General features: G+C 36.5%; 1 protein-coding gene across 4 annotated transcripts in view; it reads left to right on the top strand.

Moving 5' to 3' along the window:
* Nucleotides 1–15,611, top strand: part of ATP7A (ATPase copper transporting alpha) — a 194,686-nt gene that overhangs the window by 42,473 nt on the left and 136,602 nt on the right. The window contains exon 2 of one of the 4 annotated variants that reach the window (XM_057495796.1): nt 7,196–7,247. The exons of the other annotated variants lie outside the window; for them this stretch is intronic. The gene's annotated coding sequence lies outside the window, so the exon portion shown is untranslated. The remainder of the gene's footprint in view (nt 1–7,195; nt 7,248–15,611) is intronic. 4 annotated transcript variants of the gene reach the window in all.

Raw genomic sequence — 15,611 nt, forward strand, 5'->3', positions numbered from 1 at the left:
GGGAGGGGCGCTTGGCTCCCGCCGGGCCAGGGCTTGTATCTTACCCCCTTCGCGAGGCGCTTTGTTCTCACAGGTGTGGATGTGGTCTGGATGTTGTCCTGTGTCCTCTGGTCTTTATTCTAGGAAGAGTTGTCTTTGTTATATTTTCATAGATATATGTGCTTTTGGGAGGAGATTTCCGCTGCTCTACTCACGTCGCCATCTTGGCTCTGCTGAAAACTATTTTTATATTAAAGTTTTTATATAAAAGACATTACAAAATACATCAAGTATTTCATTCAGCACTTTATTGCTTTCCTAAGCGGAATACCAGTACTTGGTTTAATTATCTGTGCAGGACAGGACATGACCTCCACTGGTTATTACTGTCTGTTCTTGAGTTGAGGACAGGCATCACTTAGCCCCTACCAGTAAGTGCCTCCATGAGGCAAAGAAGTCTATTCTGGAGCTGGCAATGTGAACAGGAAATGTGTCTCTTGGTATCTTGGTATCTTAATTGGAACTCAATTTTCATTTTCCCATAAGAAATGGTGTTAAAGTTCTGTTAATATATAGTATTTGTCTGTATAAACTTCTGAAGGCCAATCTGAATCTCACCAGCATGTATAATCTTTCTATAAGAAATCATGTTTCATCTTCAGAATCACCTGGGAACTACTGTTCTAGGAATCCATTTTTAAGTCAAAGGTATTCATTCAATAAATATCTATCGAGGACCTACTGTATGTATGCAGAGCAAAGATATATACTAGGCACTCAGCAGTTATTTCTTTCCTTGATAATGCAGTATTAAGGCCTAGTCACCACTTGTTTTGGTCAGGGCAGGACAACCAGTTGCAATTAGAACTCAGGGAAGAAACACTGCTGGAGTGTGTTTGTGCCAGGCAGGGGACTAGGGAGTGGAGGCATTCTGCAGAGCTTTGGGTGCCAGGATCAAACGAATGGCTATCCAGAAGAGGTAGAAGAAAAAAACCATGTACGAAATGGTAAGGAAGTGGGAGAATAGGAAAATTTGTGTTTGTTTTAGGTAAGGGAGGAGAGGATACCTTTTGAAGATCTCAGAATGAGTGAGGATAGACATTTGGGTTGAATTGCATCTGTTACCAAATTGCCATGTGTATGAATATTAGTATTTGCATATACCTGTACAGAACTGCTTGTCAGTGTTCTGTTTATGCTTGAAAACAGTGTCACACTACTACTACAGTACATCCAAAGAATCTCTTGAATCCACCCTCTATTCCAACTTTAATGACTGTTAACTTAGTTCAGGTCCTCATCTTATGCCTGAACTGTTCTTACAAGACAACATAAAGTAAAGGAAAGAGCATACTTTCTGGATTCTAAGAGGCATGAGTTAGAATGAGACTATACCATTCATTAACTATTTCCGATTAGGCAAAGAAGCTCTCATTACGTCTCTGAACTTGAATTTCATCTTTTCTAAAAGGAGGACAGTTTGACATCGTTGTTAGGGTTAAAGTGTTTTAAAATGCCTGGCATATGATGGGAACTTGATAAGTCTTAATTCCTCTTCCCTATTATTTTCATACCTTTCATTCCATATTTATGCCTACTACCAGCATCATCTATTTTTTTCTTCATTTGAAAAAAAAGCATTTTAAAAGTAGTATATGGGTTTAAACACAACCACCTGACCATACGTGTTGATCTCTTGTCCTCCTCAACTTCACTAATACATCAGTGAAGAAATTTTCAAACACTTAAACCTGTAAGGACAAAGATAGCAGGAGAGAGGGATATCAGCAGAAGAGTGATTTGAACACATCATTGGAAAATAGGCAGAGGAAGAGGGGGAACCTGCCTGTAGAGCAGAGGGGTCTATCAAGAGACTTGAGTTCTCTTATCTCACATTACCCATGTGAGGCTCAGAACTTGAAGGTAAGTGGTTTTCCCTGAAAGATGAGGAGGTGACCCAGGGCTGAAAAGAGGGGAAATGTTTTAAAAACCAATAGAATGGGGTTGGACCCCTCAGGGCTCTTCCCTTTCCTGCTGAAGTAAGGTGATCCCCCTACCTGCCCCGCTGCCACCATCTTACCTGCTCTGGGGGTTAGGAGACCAGGAGGAGAGTCTTTGGCCTAAGTGAACCTGAAAGCCTCTAAGCTCAGACTGTGGGCAGAGTGGAGGGCATTGAAACTCAGTGCTGAGAACAAGGAGATTCAGTGGAATTCTGCAGACTGAATGGTGAACCTTTTCCTCTCAACTTGCTCCAAATGTAGCTAGCAGCCTGATATATGCTTTTCAGGTAGGACACTGGAGAATTCTTCTCTTAAAAAACAAATGACCTCAGAGTAAAGAATTCCAGATACTAACATGTCAGGGTTCCACAGTGAAAAAGACAGCTAGCTGCCTTTTACCCTATGCTGAAATGCATAGTGGTTAAAAGCATGGGCCTTAAAACTAGATTTCTTGAGTTTGAATTCAGACTTAGCTACTTACTAGCTATGTTACATTGAGCCAGTTACTTAACCTATTCGTGCCTCAGTGTTCTTGTTTATAAGATGGGGGTAATTGTAGTGTTTGCCTCAAGGTTGCTGTAAGAGTTAAATGATTTAATACATGCAAAGTATTACTCATAGTAATCTTTTGATAAATGTTATCGGAGGAAGGAGGTGGTACCCAGGTACTGCCCTGGCTGTCAAAGGCAGCTCTAGAATATAGATCATGCTCCTTGGTGACCAGCAGCCTTTTCCACATAGGGTGGAAGATGGGTCTGAGCAGAGACTCTGACCCCATAAAAGGCACCTTTTCCCAGTCCCTCTCCCTTGTTCCCAGATCTGTCTTTTAGGAGTGTTCTTGAGCTGTAAGACTGACTCCAAATGGGGCATGGAGCTCTTAATCATTTATGCAACAAATGTTTATTGGGTGTCTGCTCTGTGCCAAGGACTGTTCAAGCTGCTGGAACAGTGGTGATGAACCAGGTCAATCATAATACTAGCATTTATTGAGGGTTTACTGTGTGCTGGGTTTCACTGTGTGCTTTATATATATTATCATTTAATTCTCATAATAACCATATGAAAGAGATGCATTATTATCCCTATTTTACAGACAAAAAAACTAAGACACGGAGCTTAAGTAACATGCCCAAGGTCACATAGCTAGCAAGCAGCAGAGAGGAATCAAGCCCAGTCATCTGGCTCTTGAGTCCATGTTTTTAACTGTTGTACTTCCTGCTCTCATGGAGCTTACACTTTGGAAGGGGGATGCAGACAGTAAATAAATAAAAAAAAATAGATATCAAGTAGTGATAAGTGGCATGATAAAATATGAAACAGGAATATTGTGATACAGAGTGACTAGCAGAGAGTAGCTTTCGATGGAGTGGTTAATGTTTATGAGCACCAGGGAAGATAAGTTATAGTTCTTTAAGAAGTGATTACTTAGAGTATTGCTGTCTCTGCAGATTTTCAAAACGAACTTTCTGTGATTTGATTTCTAATGTTATTCACACATTTTAATGTTGCCAATAAAAAACAACACCAGTTCATGTGCATTTTATGACTTATGCTCTATTAAAGGACTGTAATAAGCAATTTGTATAGGTTGTCTCATTTTAACTTCACAGCAATGCTGTAATTATTCTTAGTTTTCAGCCATAGAAAACTGAAGTTTAAAGAAACAAAGTGACAGGCCTAATGCTTTAAATTCAGTAAGTGACAGAGCCAGGATTCAAACAAAGGTAGAAGCCCTGATTCCAGAGCCATTCTTTTTTTTTTTTGGTATCATTAATCTACAATTACATGAAGAACATTATGTTTACTAGGCTCCCCTCTTCACCAAGTTCCCCCCACAAACCCCATTACAGTCACTGTCCATCAGCGTAGTAAGATGCTGTAGACTCACTACTTGTCTTCCCTGTGTTGCACAGCCCTCCCTGTGCCCCCCTCCCCACATTATACATGCTAATCGTAATGCCCCCTTTCTTTTTCCCCACCCTTATCCCTGCCTTCCCACCCATCCTCCCCCATCCCTTTCCCTTTGGTAACTGTTAGTCCATTCTTGGGTTCTGTGATTCTGCTACTGTTTTGTTCCTTCAGTTTTTCTTTGTTCTTATACTCCACATATGAGTGAAATGATTTGGTTCTTGTCTTTCTCTGCCTGGCTTATTTCACTGAGCATGATACCCTCTAGCTCCATCCATGTTGTTGCAAATAGTAGGATTTGTTTTTTCAGAGCCGTTATTCTTAAATGCTTATTTTATAGATGAAGTGATTTGTCCAAGGTAATTCTTTTTATAAATAGTAATAGCTAACTTTATTATAGAGATTGAAAAATATTCTAAGCATTACTGGGTCTGTACAGTATCAGTGAGTCTTACCTATATTTTGGAGCTTCAAGATAGGATAAGCAACATATTTGAATAAACAGACTTCTAGTGCTATATAATTTCATCACCCCAAATTGGATATTCTTTTTATGTGAACTAAAATGCATAAGTTATTTCAGCCTGAAGCCAGAGCCAGGATTTAACATCAGGCCATTTGTCTTCAGATACAGAGCTGTTACCCACTCTATTGCAAAGTAAAAGATACCATGTAACTTATCTTTGTTCAGTATAGTATGGGAAACCAATCTAGTGAAATGACATTTTACAATCACCAAAGAATGTTAAATTATTTGTAGATTGGCAAAACTTTTACACTTCTCAAAAGGTGAGCAAAGAGTTTTTTTCCCCAGATTTGGAGACAGTACAAGGAATGGTCCTGAGTGAGAGCTCTGGGGTCAGATTGTCTGGAGGCTTCCTCCTTGATTTACTGATTTAAGAATGACCTTCAGTAGGCAACTCTGCCCTCCAAGCCTTAGTTCCCTGAATTATGAAAGAAGCATAGTATAGTATCTTTCTCATAAGATGAGTAGGAGGACTAAATGAGACAACCTTTCTTGGAAATGGACCCTCATTCATCATACATGGATCCCAAGTGAAGCTTTGACTCCGTGGCCTTGGTTTCACCACTGCCTGAAGTGTTCTAACACTTGAATTTTAGAACGAAGACTACCTTCACATACTGTTGTTCTGTGGCAGTTTTTTCCTTTTATGTGATAAAATTATATAATAGAACTTAGCATTTTAACAATTTATGTGTATAGTTCAGTAGCAGTAAGTGCATTCACATTGTGTGCAACTGTCATCACCAACCATCTCCAGAACTTTTTTCATCTTCCCAAACTGAAACTCTGTACCCATTTAACAATACTCTTGGCAGTTTTATAGAAATCGTTCTCAGCTTTGTGACTGAAGTTGCTAGTTAGGAGAATGAATAGTCTATATGAAGAAAGACATGAACAAAGAAATGTGATTAGAAATCTGTATTATCCCAAAAGCACAATCCATAAAAGAAATGGACACATTGGACTTTATTAAAATGAAAACTTTTGTTCTCTGAAATAAAATGAAAACACAAGTCACAGACTGGAGAAAATATTTACAGATCATATTTCTGACAAAATGTATACAGAATAAAATTTGAAAACCCTCAGATTTTGACACTCAGGAAATAAACAACCCAGCAACAAAATGGTCAAAAGATATAGACACTTCCACTAGAAGATAAACAAATAACAAATAAAGGAAATGCAAATTAGGTAGATGCAAATTAAAACCATTAGAGAAATGTAAATTAAAATCACAGCATTATTTTCATGATGTACATACATCATGATGTAACAAATGTACCAATCTAATTCCGGGTGTTGGCAGTGAGGGAGGTAGTGCATGTGGAGGGGCAACAGGTAAATGAGAAATCTCTGTACTTTCCGTTCCGTTTTGCTGTGAACCTAAAAGTGTTCTAAAAAACAAAGTAAGGTATCACTGTGCAATACCACTACTGCTATTAGAATGTCAAAACAAAAGAAAACAAAACTGGCAATACTAAGTGTAAATAACAGGCAGAGCAACCAGAACTTTACTACAATGCTGGTGGGAATGAAAAATGATACATCCACTTTGGAAGACAGTTTGCTAATTTCTTATGAAATTAAACATACATCTACCATATTACTCAGAAGTCCTACTTCTAGGTATTTATCCTAGAGAAATGAAAACTTATGTTCACAGAAAAGCCTGTATGTTAGTATTTATAGCAGCATTATTCAGCATTAATCACCAAAAACTGGAAAAAACCCAGTTATTTCAACTGATGAATAAACAGATTGTTGTATATCCATACCGTGGAATACTATTCCATGACAAAACGGGAACTACCTGTTGACTCATATAATAACATAGGTGAATTTTAAAGTTCATTAAACTAAGTGAAAGAAGCCAGACTCAAAAGGCTACCTAATGTATTATTCCATTTATATGACAATCTGAAAAAGCAAAACTATAGGGAAGAAAGCATCAGTGGGTGCCAGGATTTGGGGGTATAGAAAAGTGCTGGTTATAAAGGGGTTGCATGAGGAAAGTTTTGAAGTGATGAGATGGTTCTCTCTCCCCACCTTGCCAACTGTCACTAAACTAATAGGCATGTGGTTAGTGTTAATATTTGTTCTGATCTGTCAGCTCTCACAAGTAGAGATAAAGGCACTAATTATTTTCCTCCAAATCATATCAACTTGGTAGCATGTAAAGTGCAATTAAATTAATGAAAATAAATGCAATCTTATTAACCCTTATGTCATATGAAAAGTCATAGAAATCCCTTTTTCTGTTAAAAAATGGGAATCATGTATTAAAAAAACCAAAAACACCCTTAGTCATTTCACTGGAATTTGCTGGTCATACCAGATAAACTTAAAACAATTTTTAAAAATTTTATTAAAGTATCATTGATAATACACTTTTCTGAAGGTTTCACATGAAAAACATTGTGGTTACTACATTCACCCATATTATCAAGTCCCCCCCATACCCCTTACAGTTACTGTCCATCAGTGTACTAAGATGCCAGAGAGTCATTACTTGTCTTCTCTGTGCTACACTCTCTTCCCCATGATCCCCCCACACCATGTGCACTAATAATAATACCCATCAATCCCCTTCTCCCTCCATCCCCACCCACCTTCCCCCACCCCTCCCTTTTGGTAACTGCTAGTCCCTTCTTGGAGTCTGTGAGTCTGCTGCACTAGATAAACTTTTATTGCTACTTGAGCATTCAGTAGGCTGTTAGTGTAAGTTAATGATAAATTTTGTACTGTAATACTTACTTGAGTTCTTCGGACTCTGTTACAGAAAAACATTTATCTTGCAGTCCAGGCAGCCCGGAATAGAAGTGCTAATGAAGGTAAATGCTTTCCTTTTACAAATATCTCAAAATTTTAAATGTTACAGGGAACAAGATTTTAACATAAATTTTCAAAAAGCGCATTTGGTTTTAGTGCCTTTTTCTAATAAATTTTAATCCTCTTGAAAACATCACGTATCATATGACCTTTTGGAAACAGCCTGCTAGAACTAGATGTAATCCAGGATTCTTACAGGATTGGGTTAACCAAAGTGGGATCTGAACTTGCTTGAGAAATATACATGGGCAATAAGCCAAATTGTGTAATCCTGGGATTTATGGGTTTAACCCCACATGGGTTTCAGTAAACAGTATGTTCATTGTAGAAAACTTGATGAAATTTTCTCAAAAAGGCCAGCAGAAAATCAAAACACAACTACCACAATGACTACTCTCCAAGGTAACTATTTAGTCTTCTGAACTTTTTCCTGTGCAAACATACACACTTGTGTCTGTGTGTGTCTCTGTTTAAAAAAAAAAGGACTTATTATTCAGCATATTGCTGACTATCTTTGTATGTTAGAAAATTTAAATTTAACAGCCATCTAGTATTCCATTGAATACATGGGCCATCATTTATTTTACCAATCCTCATTTACTTAGTCATTTAACTTGTATCCAATTTTTGTGATGAATATTCTTGTATTTGTATCTTTAGTATCTCTCTGTTTATTTCCTTAAGATATATCCTGAAAGCAGTACTGCAAGGTCAGAGAGTGGTACTTTTGCTAAGCTTATTTTTTATACCAAAAGTAATATATATGTTCCGGGTAATAGAGTCACAAGGTACAAAATGGCATGTAAGTAAAAAGCAGTGTGCTCTGACTTCCCAGGCCCCTTCTCAGAGAAATTGTTAGCAGTTTCTTGTGTGTTCTTCCAGCAATTTTCAGTGCATTTTCAAGCCTATGTAATACCTATCTCCCTTCATTTTTTCTCTACCCACATGGGATCGTATTTTTATATCTATATATCTACATATACACATACTATTATGAGCCTTACATCAAATCCATATGAGCATATCTTTTATTTTTAAATTTCTTTATTGTAGCTTTAGAATTCATTGTACACCATTAAAATACCTTTATCATACTTGCTTATAAAATTTTCTCTTCTTTTAACTGCTTGTTTTCCATATTTACTTTATATGTATACAGTTTTCTTTCTGCAGTCATATTCCTTCTGCCTGAAGAACTTTTAATATTTTCTGTAGCATTGGTCTGTTGATTATAAATTCTTGCACTTTTATATGTTCTTTATTCTCCTTTATTTTATTTTATTTTGATATTGTTAATGTACAATTACTTGAACAACATTATGGTTACTAGACTGTCCTTATTATCAAGTTATTCTCCCTTATTTTTTAATGCATTTGCTTTTGTTTTTGGTTATTTTGGTTATTGTTTTGTTACTAATAACTTAAATTTCAATTGATATAACTGATTCAGATAATTAGTAGATTTATATTAGATTCACATGCAGTTATAAATAGTAGAGAGAAAGGATCTGTATCCCTTGCCCACTTTTCCCCAGTGGTAACATTTGGCAAGGCTATAGTGTAATATCCATCCATGTTGTTGCACATGGCTTTCATTCCTTTGTATATCTGAGTAATATTACATAATATATATGCCACATCTATATATTATATATATATAATATGTGTATATTTATATATATAATATGTATATATTATATATATAATATGTATATATTTCCCATCTTTATCTGTTTATCAGCAGGTATCTAGTTTGTTCCCATTATCTTGGCTATTGTAAATAATGCTGCAGTAAACATTTGGGTACATATATCTTTTCAATTTAGTGTTTTTGTTTTCTTGGGGTAAATACCCAGAAATGGCATTAATGGGTGGTATGGCATTCGGTTTGGCATTTGTATTTTTTAATTTTTTGAGGAACCTCCGTATTGTTTTCCATAGTGGCTGCACCATTTTACATTCCCCCCAGTGGTGCATGAGGGATCACTTTGAGCAGGTCTTTTAGATAAAATTCCTGTAAGTGGAATTGCTACATCAGAAGGTATGTACATTATAAATTTTGTTAAATAGTTGCAAACTGCTCTCCAGAAAAGTTGTACAAATTTGTACTACCACTAACAGCATGTAAAAGTGGTTAGTACTTTTTTTTTCCCCTAACAACTACTATGCTGAGGACATTTCCTTTCTTTATTTGCCACCCAGATATCCTCCTTGCTGAAGAATCTGTTCAAACCCTTTGCCTATGTTTAAATTGGGTTTTTTTTTCGGATTTAAAAAAAATTCATTTTATTATCATTAATCTACAAGTACATGAAGAACATTATGGTTAGTAGACTCCCTCTTCGCCAAGTCCCTCCCCACAAACCCCATTACAGTCACTGTCTGTTGGCATAGTAAGATGCTGTAGACTCACTACTTGTCTTCTCTGTGTTGCACATCCCTCCTTATGCACCCCCCCCACATTATACATGCTAATCGTAAGGCCCCCTTTCTTTTTCTCTGCCCTTATCCCTCCCTTCTCACCCATCCTCCCCAGTCCCTTTCCCTTTGGTAACCGTTAGTCCATTCTTGGGTTCTGTGATTCTGCTGCTGTTTTGTTCCTTCAGTTTTCCTTTGTTCTTATACTCCACATATGAGTGAAATCATTTGGTACTTGTCTTTCTCCACCTGGCTTATTTCACTGAGCATAATACCCTCTCGCTCCATGTTGTTGCAAATGATAGGATTTGTTTTCTTCTTATGGCTGAATAATATTCCATTGTGTATATGTACCACATCTTCTTTATCCATTCATCTATTGATGGACACTTAGGTTGCTTCCATTTCTTGGCTATTGTCAATAATGCTGTGATAAACATAGGGGTGCATCTGTCTTTTTCAAACTGGGCTGCTGCATTCTTAGGGTAAATTCCTAGAAGTGGAATTCCTGGGTCAAATGGTATTTCTATTTTGAGCTTTTTGAGGAACCTCCATACTGCTTTCCACAATGTCTGAACTAATTTGCATTTCCACCAGCAGTGAAGGAGGGTTCCCCTTTCTCCACAACCTCGCCAACATTTGTTATTGTTTGTCTTTTGTATGGTGGCGATCCTTACTGGTGTGAGGTGATCTCTCATTGTGGTTTTAATTTGCATTTCTCCGATGACAAGCGATGTGGAGCATCTTTTCATGTGTCTGTTGGCCATCTGAATTACTTCTTTGGAGAACTGTCTGTTCCGCTCCTCTGCCCATTTTTTAATTGGATTATTTGCTCCCATTTTTTTAAATGATGTTTAGAGACCAAGATCTGGGAACTGGGTGCTCATTTTCCCTTTTTATTTATTTATTTTATTTTTTCTGTATCATTAATATACACTTACATGAACAACACTGTGGTTACTAGATTCCCCCCATTATCAAGTCCCCACCATATACCCCATTACAGTCACTGTTGATCAGCGTAGTAAGATGCTATAGAATCACTACTTGTCTTCTCTGTACTATACTGCCTTCCCCATGCCACCCCCCCTACATTATCTGTGCTAATCCTCTGCCCATTTTTTAATCAGATTGTTTGCTTTTTGTTTGTTGAGGTGCTTGAGCTCTTTATATATTTTGGATGTTAACCCCTTATTGAATATGTCATTTATGAATATATTCTCTGATACTGTAGGATGCCTTTTTGTTCTACTGATGGTGCCCTTTGCTGTACAGAAGCTTTTTAGTTTGATATAGTCCCACTTGTTCATTTTTGCTTTTGTTTCCCTTGCTGTGGTGATATGTTCATAAAGAAGTTGTTCATGTTTATATTCAAGTAAGTTTTCCCTATGTTTTCTTCTAAGAGTTCTATGGTTTCATGACTTACATTCAGGTCTTTGATACATTTTGAGTTTACTTTTGTGTATGGAGTTAGACAGTAATCCAGTGTCATTCTCTTACATGTAGCTGTCCAGTCTTGCCAGAACCAGCTGTTGAAAAGGGTCATTTCCCCATTGTATATCCATGTCTCCTTTATCATATATTAATTGACCACATATGTTTGGGTTAATATTTGGACTCTCTATTCTGTTCCACTGGTCTGTGGGTCTGTTCTTGTGCCAGTACCAAATTGTCTTGATTACTGTGGCTTTGTAGTAGAGCTAGAAGTTGGGAAGCGAGATCCCCCCTACTTTATTCTTCCTTCTCAGGGTTGCTTTGGCTATTCGGGGTCTTTGGTGGTTCCATATGAATTTTAGAACTATTTGCTCCAGTTCGTTGAAGAATGCTTTTGGTATTTTGATAGGGATCGCATTGAATCTGTAGATTGCTTTAGGCAGGATGGCCATTTTGAGAATATTAATTCTTCCTACCCAAGAGCATGGAATGAATTTCCATTTATTAGTGTCCTCTTTAATTTCTCTTAAGAGTGAGTGTCTTATAGTTTTCAGGATATAGGTCTTTCACTTCCTTGGTTAGGTTTATTCCTAGGTATTTTATTCTTTTTGATGCAATTGTGAATGGAATTGTTTTCCTGATTTCTCTTTCTGCTAGTTCATCGTTAGTGTATAGGAATGCAACAGATTTCTGTGTATTAATTCTGTATCCTGCAACTTTGCTGAATGCCGATATTAGATCTTGTAGTTTTGGAGTTGATACTTTAGGGTTTTTTATGTACAATATCATGTCATCTGCAAACAGTGACAACTTCTTCCTTGCCAATCTGAATGCCTTTTATTTCTTTGTGTTGTCTGATTGCTGTGGCTAAGACTTTCAGTAGTATGTTAAGTAAAAGTGGAGAGAGTGGGCATCCTTGTCTTCTCTATCTTAAAGGAAAAGCTTTCAGCTTCTCTCTGTTAAGTATGATGTTGACTGTGGTTTTGTCATATATGGTGTTTATTATGTTTAAATACTTGCTCTCTATACCCATTTTGTTGAGAGTTTTTATCATGAGTGGACATTGAATTTTGTCGAATGCTTTTTCAGCACCTGTGGAGATGATCATTTGGTTTTTGTCATTTTTTATTGATGTGGTGGATGATGTTGATGGATTTTTGAATATTGTACCATCCTTGTATCCCTAGAAGAAATTCTATTTGATCATTATGGATAATCTTTTTGATGTACTTTTGGATTTGATTTGATAATATTTTGTTGAGTATTTTTGCATCTATGTTCATCAGGTATATTGGTCTGTAATTTTCTTTTTTTGTGGTGTCCTCCCTCTCCTGTTTTTGGTATTAGAGTGATGCTGGCCTTGTAGAATGAGTTTGGAAGTATTCCCTCTTCTTCTACTTTTTGGAAAACATTAAGGAGAATGGGTATTAGGTCTTCACTAAATGTTTGATCAAATTCAATGGTGAAGCCATCAGGTCCAGGTATTTTCTTCTTAGGTAATTTTTTGATTACCAGTTCAATTTTGTTGATGGTAATTGGTTGTTCAGATTTTTTATTTTTTTCTGGGTCAGCCTTGGAAGCTTGTATTTTTCTAGAAAGTTGTGCATTTCTTCTAGGTTATCCAGTTTGTTAGCATATAATTTTTCATAGTATTCTCTAATAATTCTTTGTATTTCTCTGGTGTCCATAGTGATTTTTCCTTTCTCATTTCTGATTCTGTTTATGTGTGTAGACTCTCTTTTTTTCTTGATAAGTCTGGCTAGGGGTTTATCAATTTTGTTTATTTTCTTGAAGAACCAGCTCTTGCTTTCATTGATTCTTTTTTTTAATGTTTTTTTATTTTTTATTTTTTATTTTGGTATCATTAATCTATAGTCACATGAACAACATTATGGTTACTAGGCTCCCCCCATCATCAAGTCCCCACCACATACCCCATTATAGTCATTGTCCATCAGTGCAGTAAGATGCTATAGAATCACTACTTGTCTTCTCTGTGTTTTACAGCCCTCCCCGTGCCCACCCCCTAAATTATATCTACTAATTGTAATGCCCCTTTTCCGCCCTTGTCCCTCCTTTCCCACCCATCGTCCACAGTCCCTTTCCCTTTGGTAACTGTTGGTCCATTCTTGGGTTCTGTGATTCTGCTGCTGTTTTGTTCCTTCACTATTTTTCTTTGTTCTTATACTCCATATATGAGTGAAATCATTTGATACTTGCTTTTTTCAGCCTGGGTTTTTGTTTGTTGCGGTGTATGAGCTCTTTATATATTTTGGATGCCCATCCTTTATCAGATATGTCATTTATGAATATATTCTCCCATACTGTAGGATGTCTTTTTCTTCTATTGATGGTGTCCTTTGCTGTACAGAAGCTTTTCAGTGTGATATAGTCCCACTTGTTCATTTTTGCTTTTGTTTCCCTTGCCCGGGAAGATATCATATGTTCATGAAGAAGTTGCTCATGTTTGTGTCCAAGAGATTTTTACCTATGTTTTTTTCTATGAGTTTTATGATTTCTAAAACAGATACAACAAGCAAGTTGAGTTGTTCAGGGTGATAGAATCATATGTTCCTGATTCTGGATATTGCCCACATCACCTTTACTGGTCAGTCTTCTTTTTTGTAGTAATTATGGTTCATATCACTTCATTATTACTTGCCTATTCATTTACAATTTTGAATGCACAATATTCTATCCTTTAGTGTACTCTACCCGTTTAGTTCTCTCATTATCTTCAGGAAAAAGCTTAGAGAAATGTGTCTGAATCTGAATGCCAGGTTTCTGAATAACTGGTGTAAATGAAGTTCACAACATTTCCTTTTTTATATACAGTCTAAAAATAAGCACATCCTGAGCCAGGAACACTTACTAATGACCTGGTGATGCATCTAATCTGAATCTCTTTGAACTCATTCCAAGTTATTGTATAAAACTATCAAGTTAGTCATTCATAAAGTAGGGCTCAAAGCAATAATACTTCACATTTAAAGTGCATATTGTAACTGGTTCTTGCCAGAAAATCAGTATATAGGGGAAAATTTCAGGAAATATTAGAAGATTATACTGTAAATGAAATAAAATAACAATGAAATGACTGATAATGAAGGGTCATAGCCTTTCATCTCTTTCATATTTTAGTTTTGATTCTCTAATACTTTGTTGAAATTTCTGACGTATAAAAAAGGAAGTGTGTTACTACTTCATACCCAAAGGGATAGATAGTATTAAAAAAAACACAAAAAATAAAAACAAGTGTTGGCGAGGATGTAAAGATATTAGAACCCTTGTGCATTGCTGGTGGGAATGTAAAATGGTGCAGCCATTGTGGAAGACAGTTATTCCAAAAAAATTTAAGTATAGAATTACTTCATTATCCCACAGTTCCAAATCTGAGTTTATATTCAAATAAATTGTAAGCAGGTACTTGATCGGGTAATTGTCCAACAGTGTTCATAGCAGCATTATTCACAATAGCCCAAAGGCAGAAAAAACCCAAATGTCTATCAGCAGATGAGTGGCTAAGCAGAATATGGTATAGACATACAATGCAATGTTATTGAGCCTTAAAAGGAATGAAATGCTGACATGTGATACAACATGGGTAATCCTGGGGATAAAGGGGCACAAAAATTCTCAATTGTAATACAAGTTTGTCATGGTGATAGTAGTACAGTGTGGAGAATATAGTCAATGATTCTGTAAGATCTATGTTGACAAATAGTAACTGCACTAGTGGGGGTGAGGATTTAATAATATGGGTAACTGTTGAAGCACTGTGTTGTATATTTGGAACTAATATAAAATTGTGTATCAATGATATTTCAATAAAAAAAGGCAATTACATTATCAAAAAATAAAGTTGTTTAATGGTTTTAATAAAAGATACTATGCTAAGTGAAACAGGCCAGACAAAAAAGGACAAATGTTGTATGATTCTACCTGTATGAAGGACCTACATTTATCAAATTAATAGAGGCAGAAAGTAGAATGGTGGTTACCGGGGGCTGGGGGGAGGAGGAATGGAGGAATTATTTTTTAATGGGTACAGTTCCAGTTTAGGAAGATGAGCAAGTTCTGGAGATGGATGGTCGTGATGGTTACACCACAGTGTAAATGTACTTAATGCCACTAAACTGTACACTGAAAGATGGTTAAAATGGTTAATTTTATGTGTATTTTACCACAATTAAAAAAACTTTCTAGGAAATTATAATTTTGCTGTAGCCCATAAATTTTTTTTATTGAAATGTCATTGATATACAGTCTTATATTGGTTTCAAATGTACAACACGGTGGTTCAACAGTTTCTGTGTTATTAAGTCCTCACCCCCTCTAGTGTGGTTACTGTCTGTCATCAGAAAAAGATGTTACAGAATCATTGACTATGTTATCCATTCTGTACTGTCATTCCTGTACTAACTTATGCTGTGATTGTGAGTTATTGTGCCCCTTTATCCCCCTCATCTTCTCCACCACCCACCCCAACCCCTCCCCCTTGGTAACCACTGGTC

Source organism: Manis pentadactyla, chromosome X (genome assembly GCF_030020395.1).
Source record: "Manis pentadactyla isolate mManPen7 chromosome X, mManPen7.hap1, whole genome shotgun sequence".
Classification (NCBI taxonomy): Eukaryota; Metazoa; Chordata; class Mammalia; order Pholidota; family Manidae; genus Manis; species Manis pentadactyla.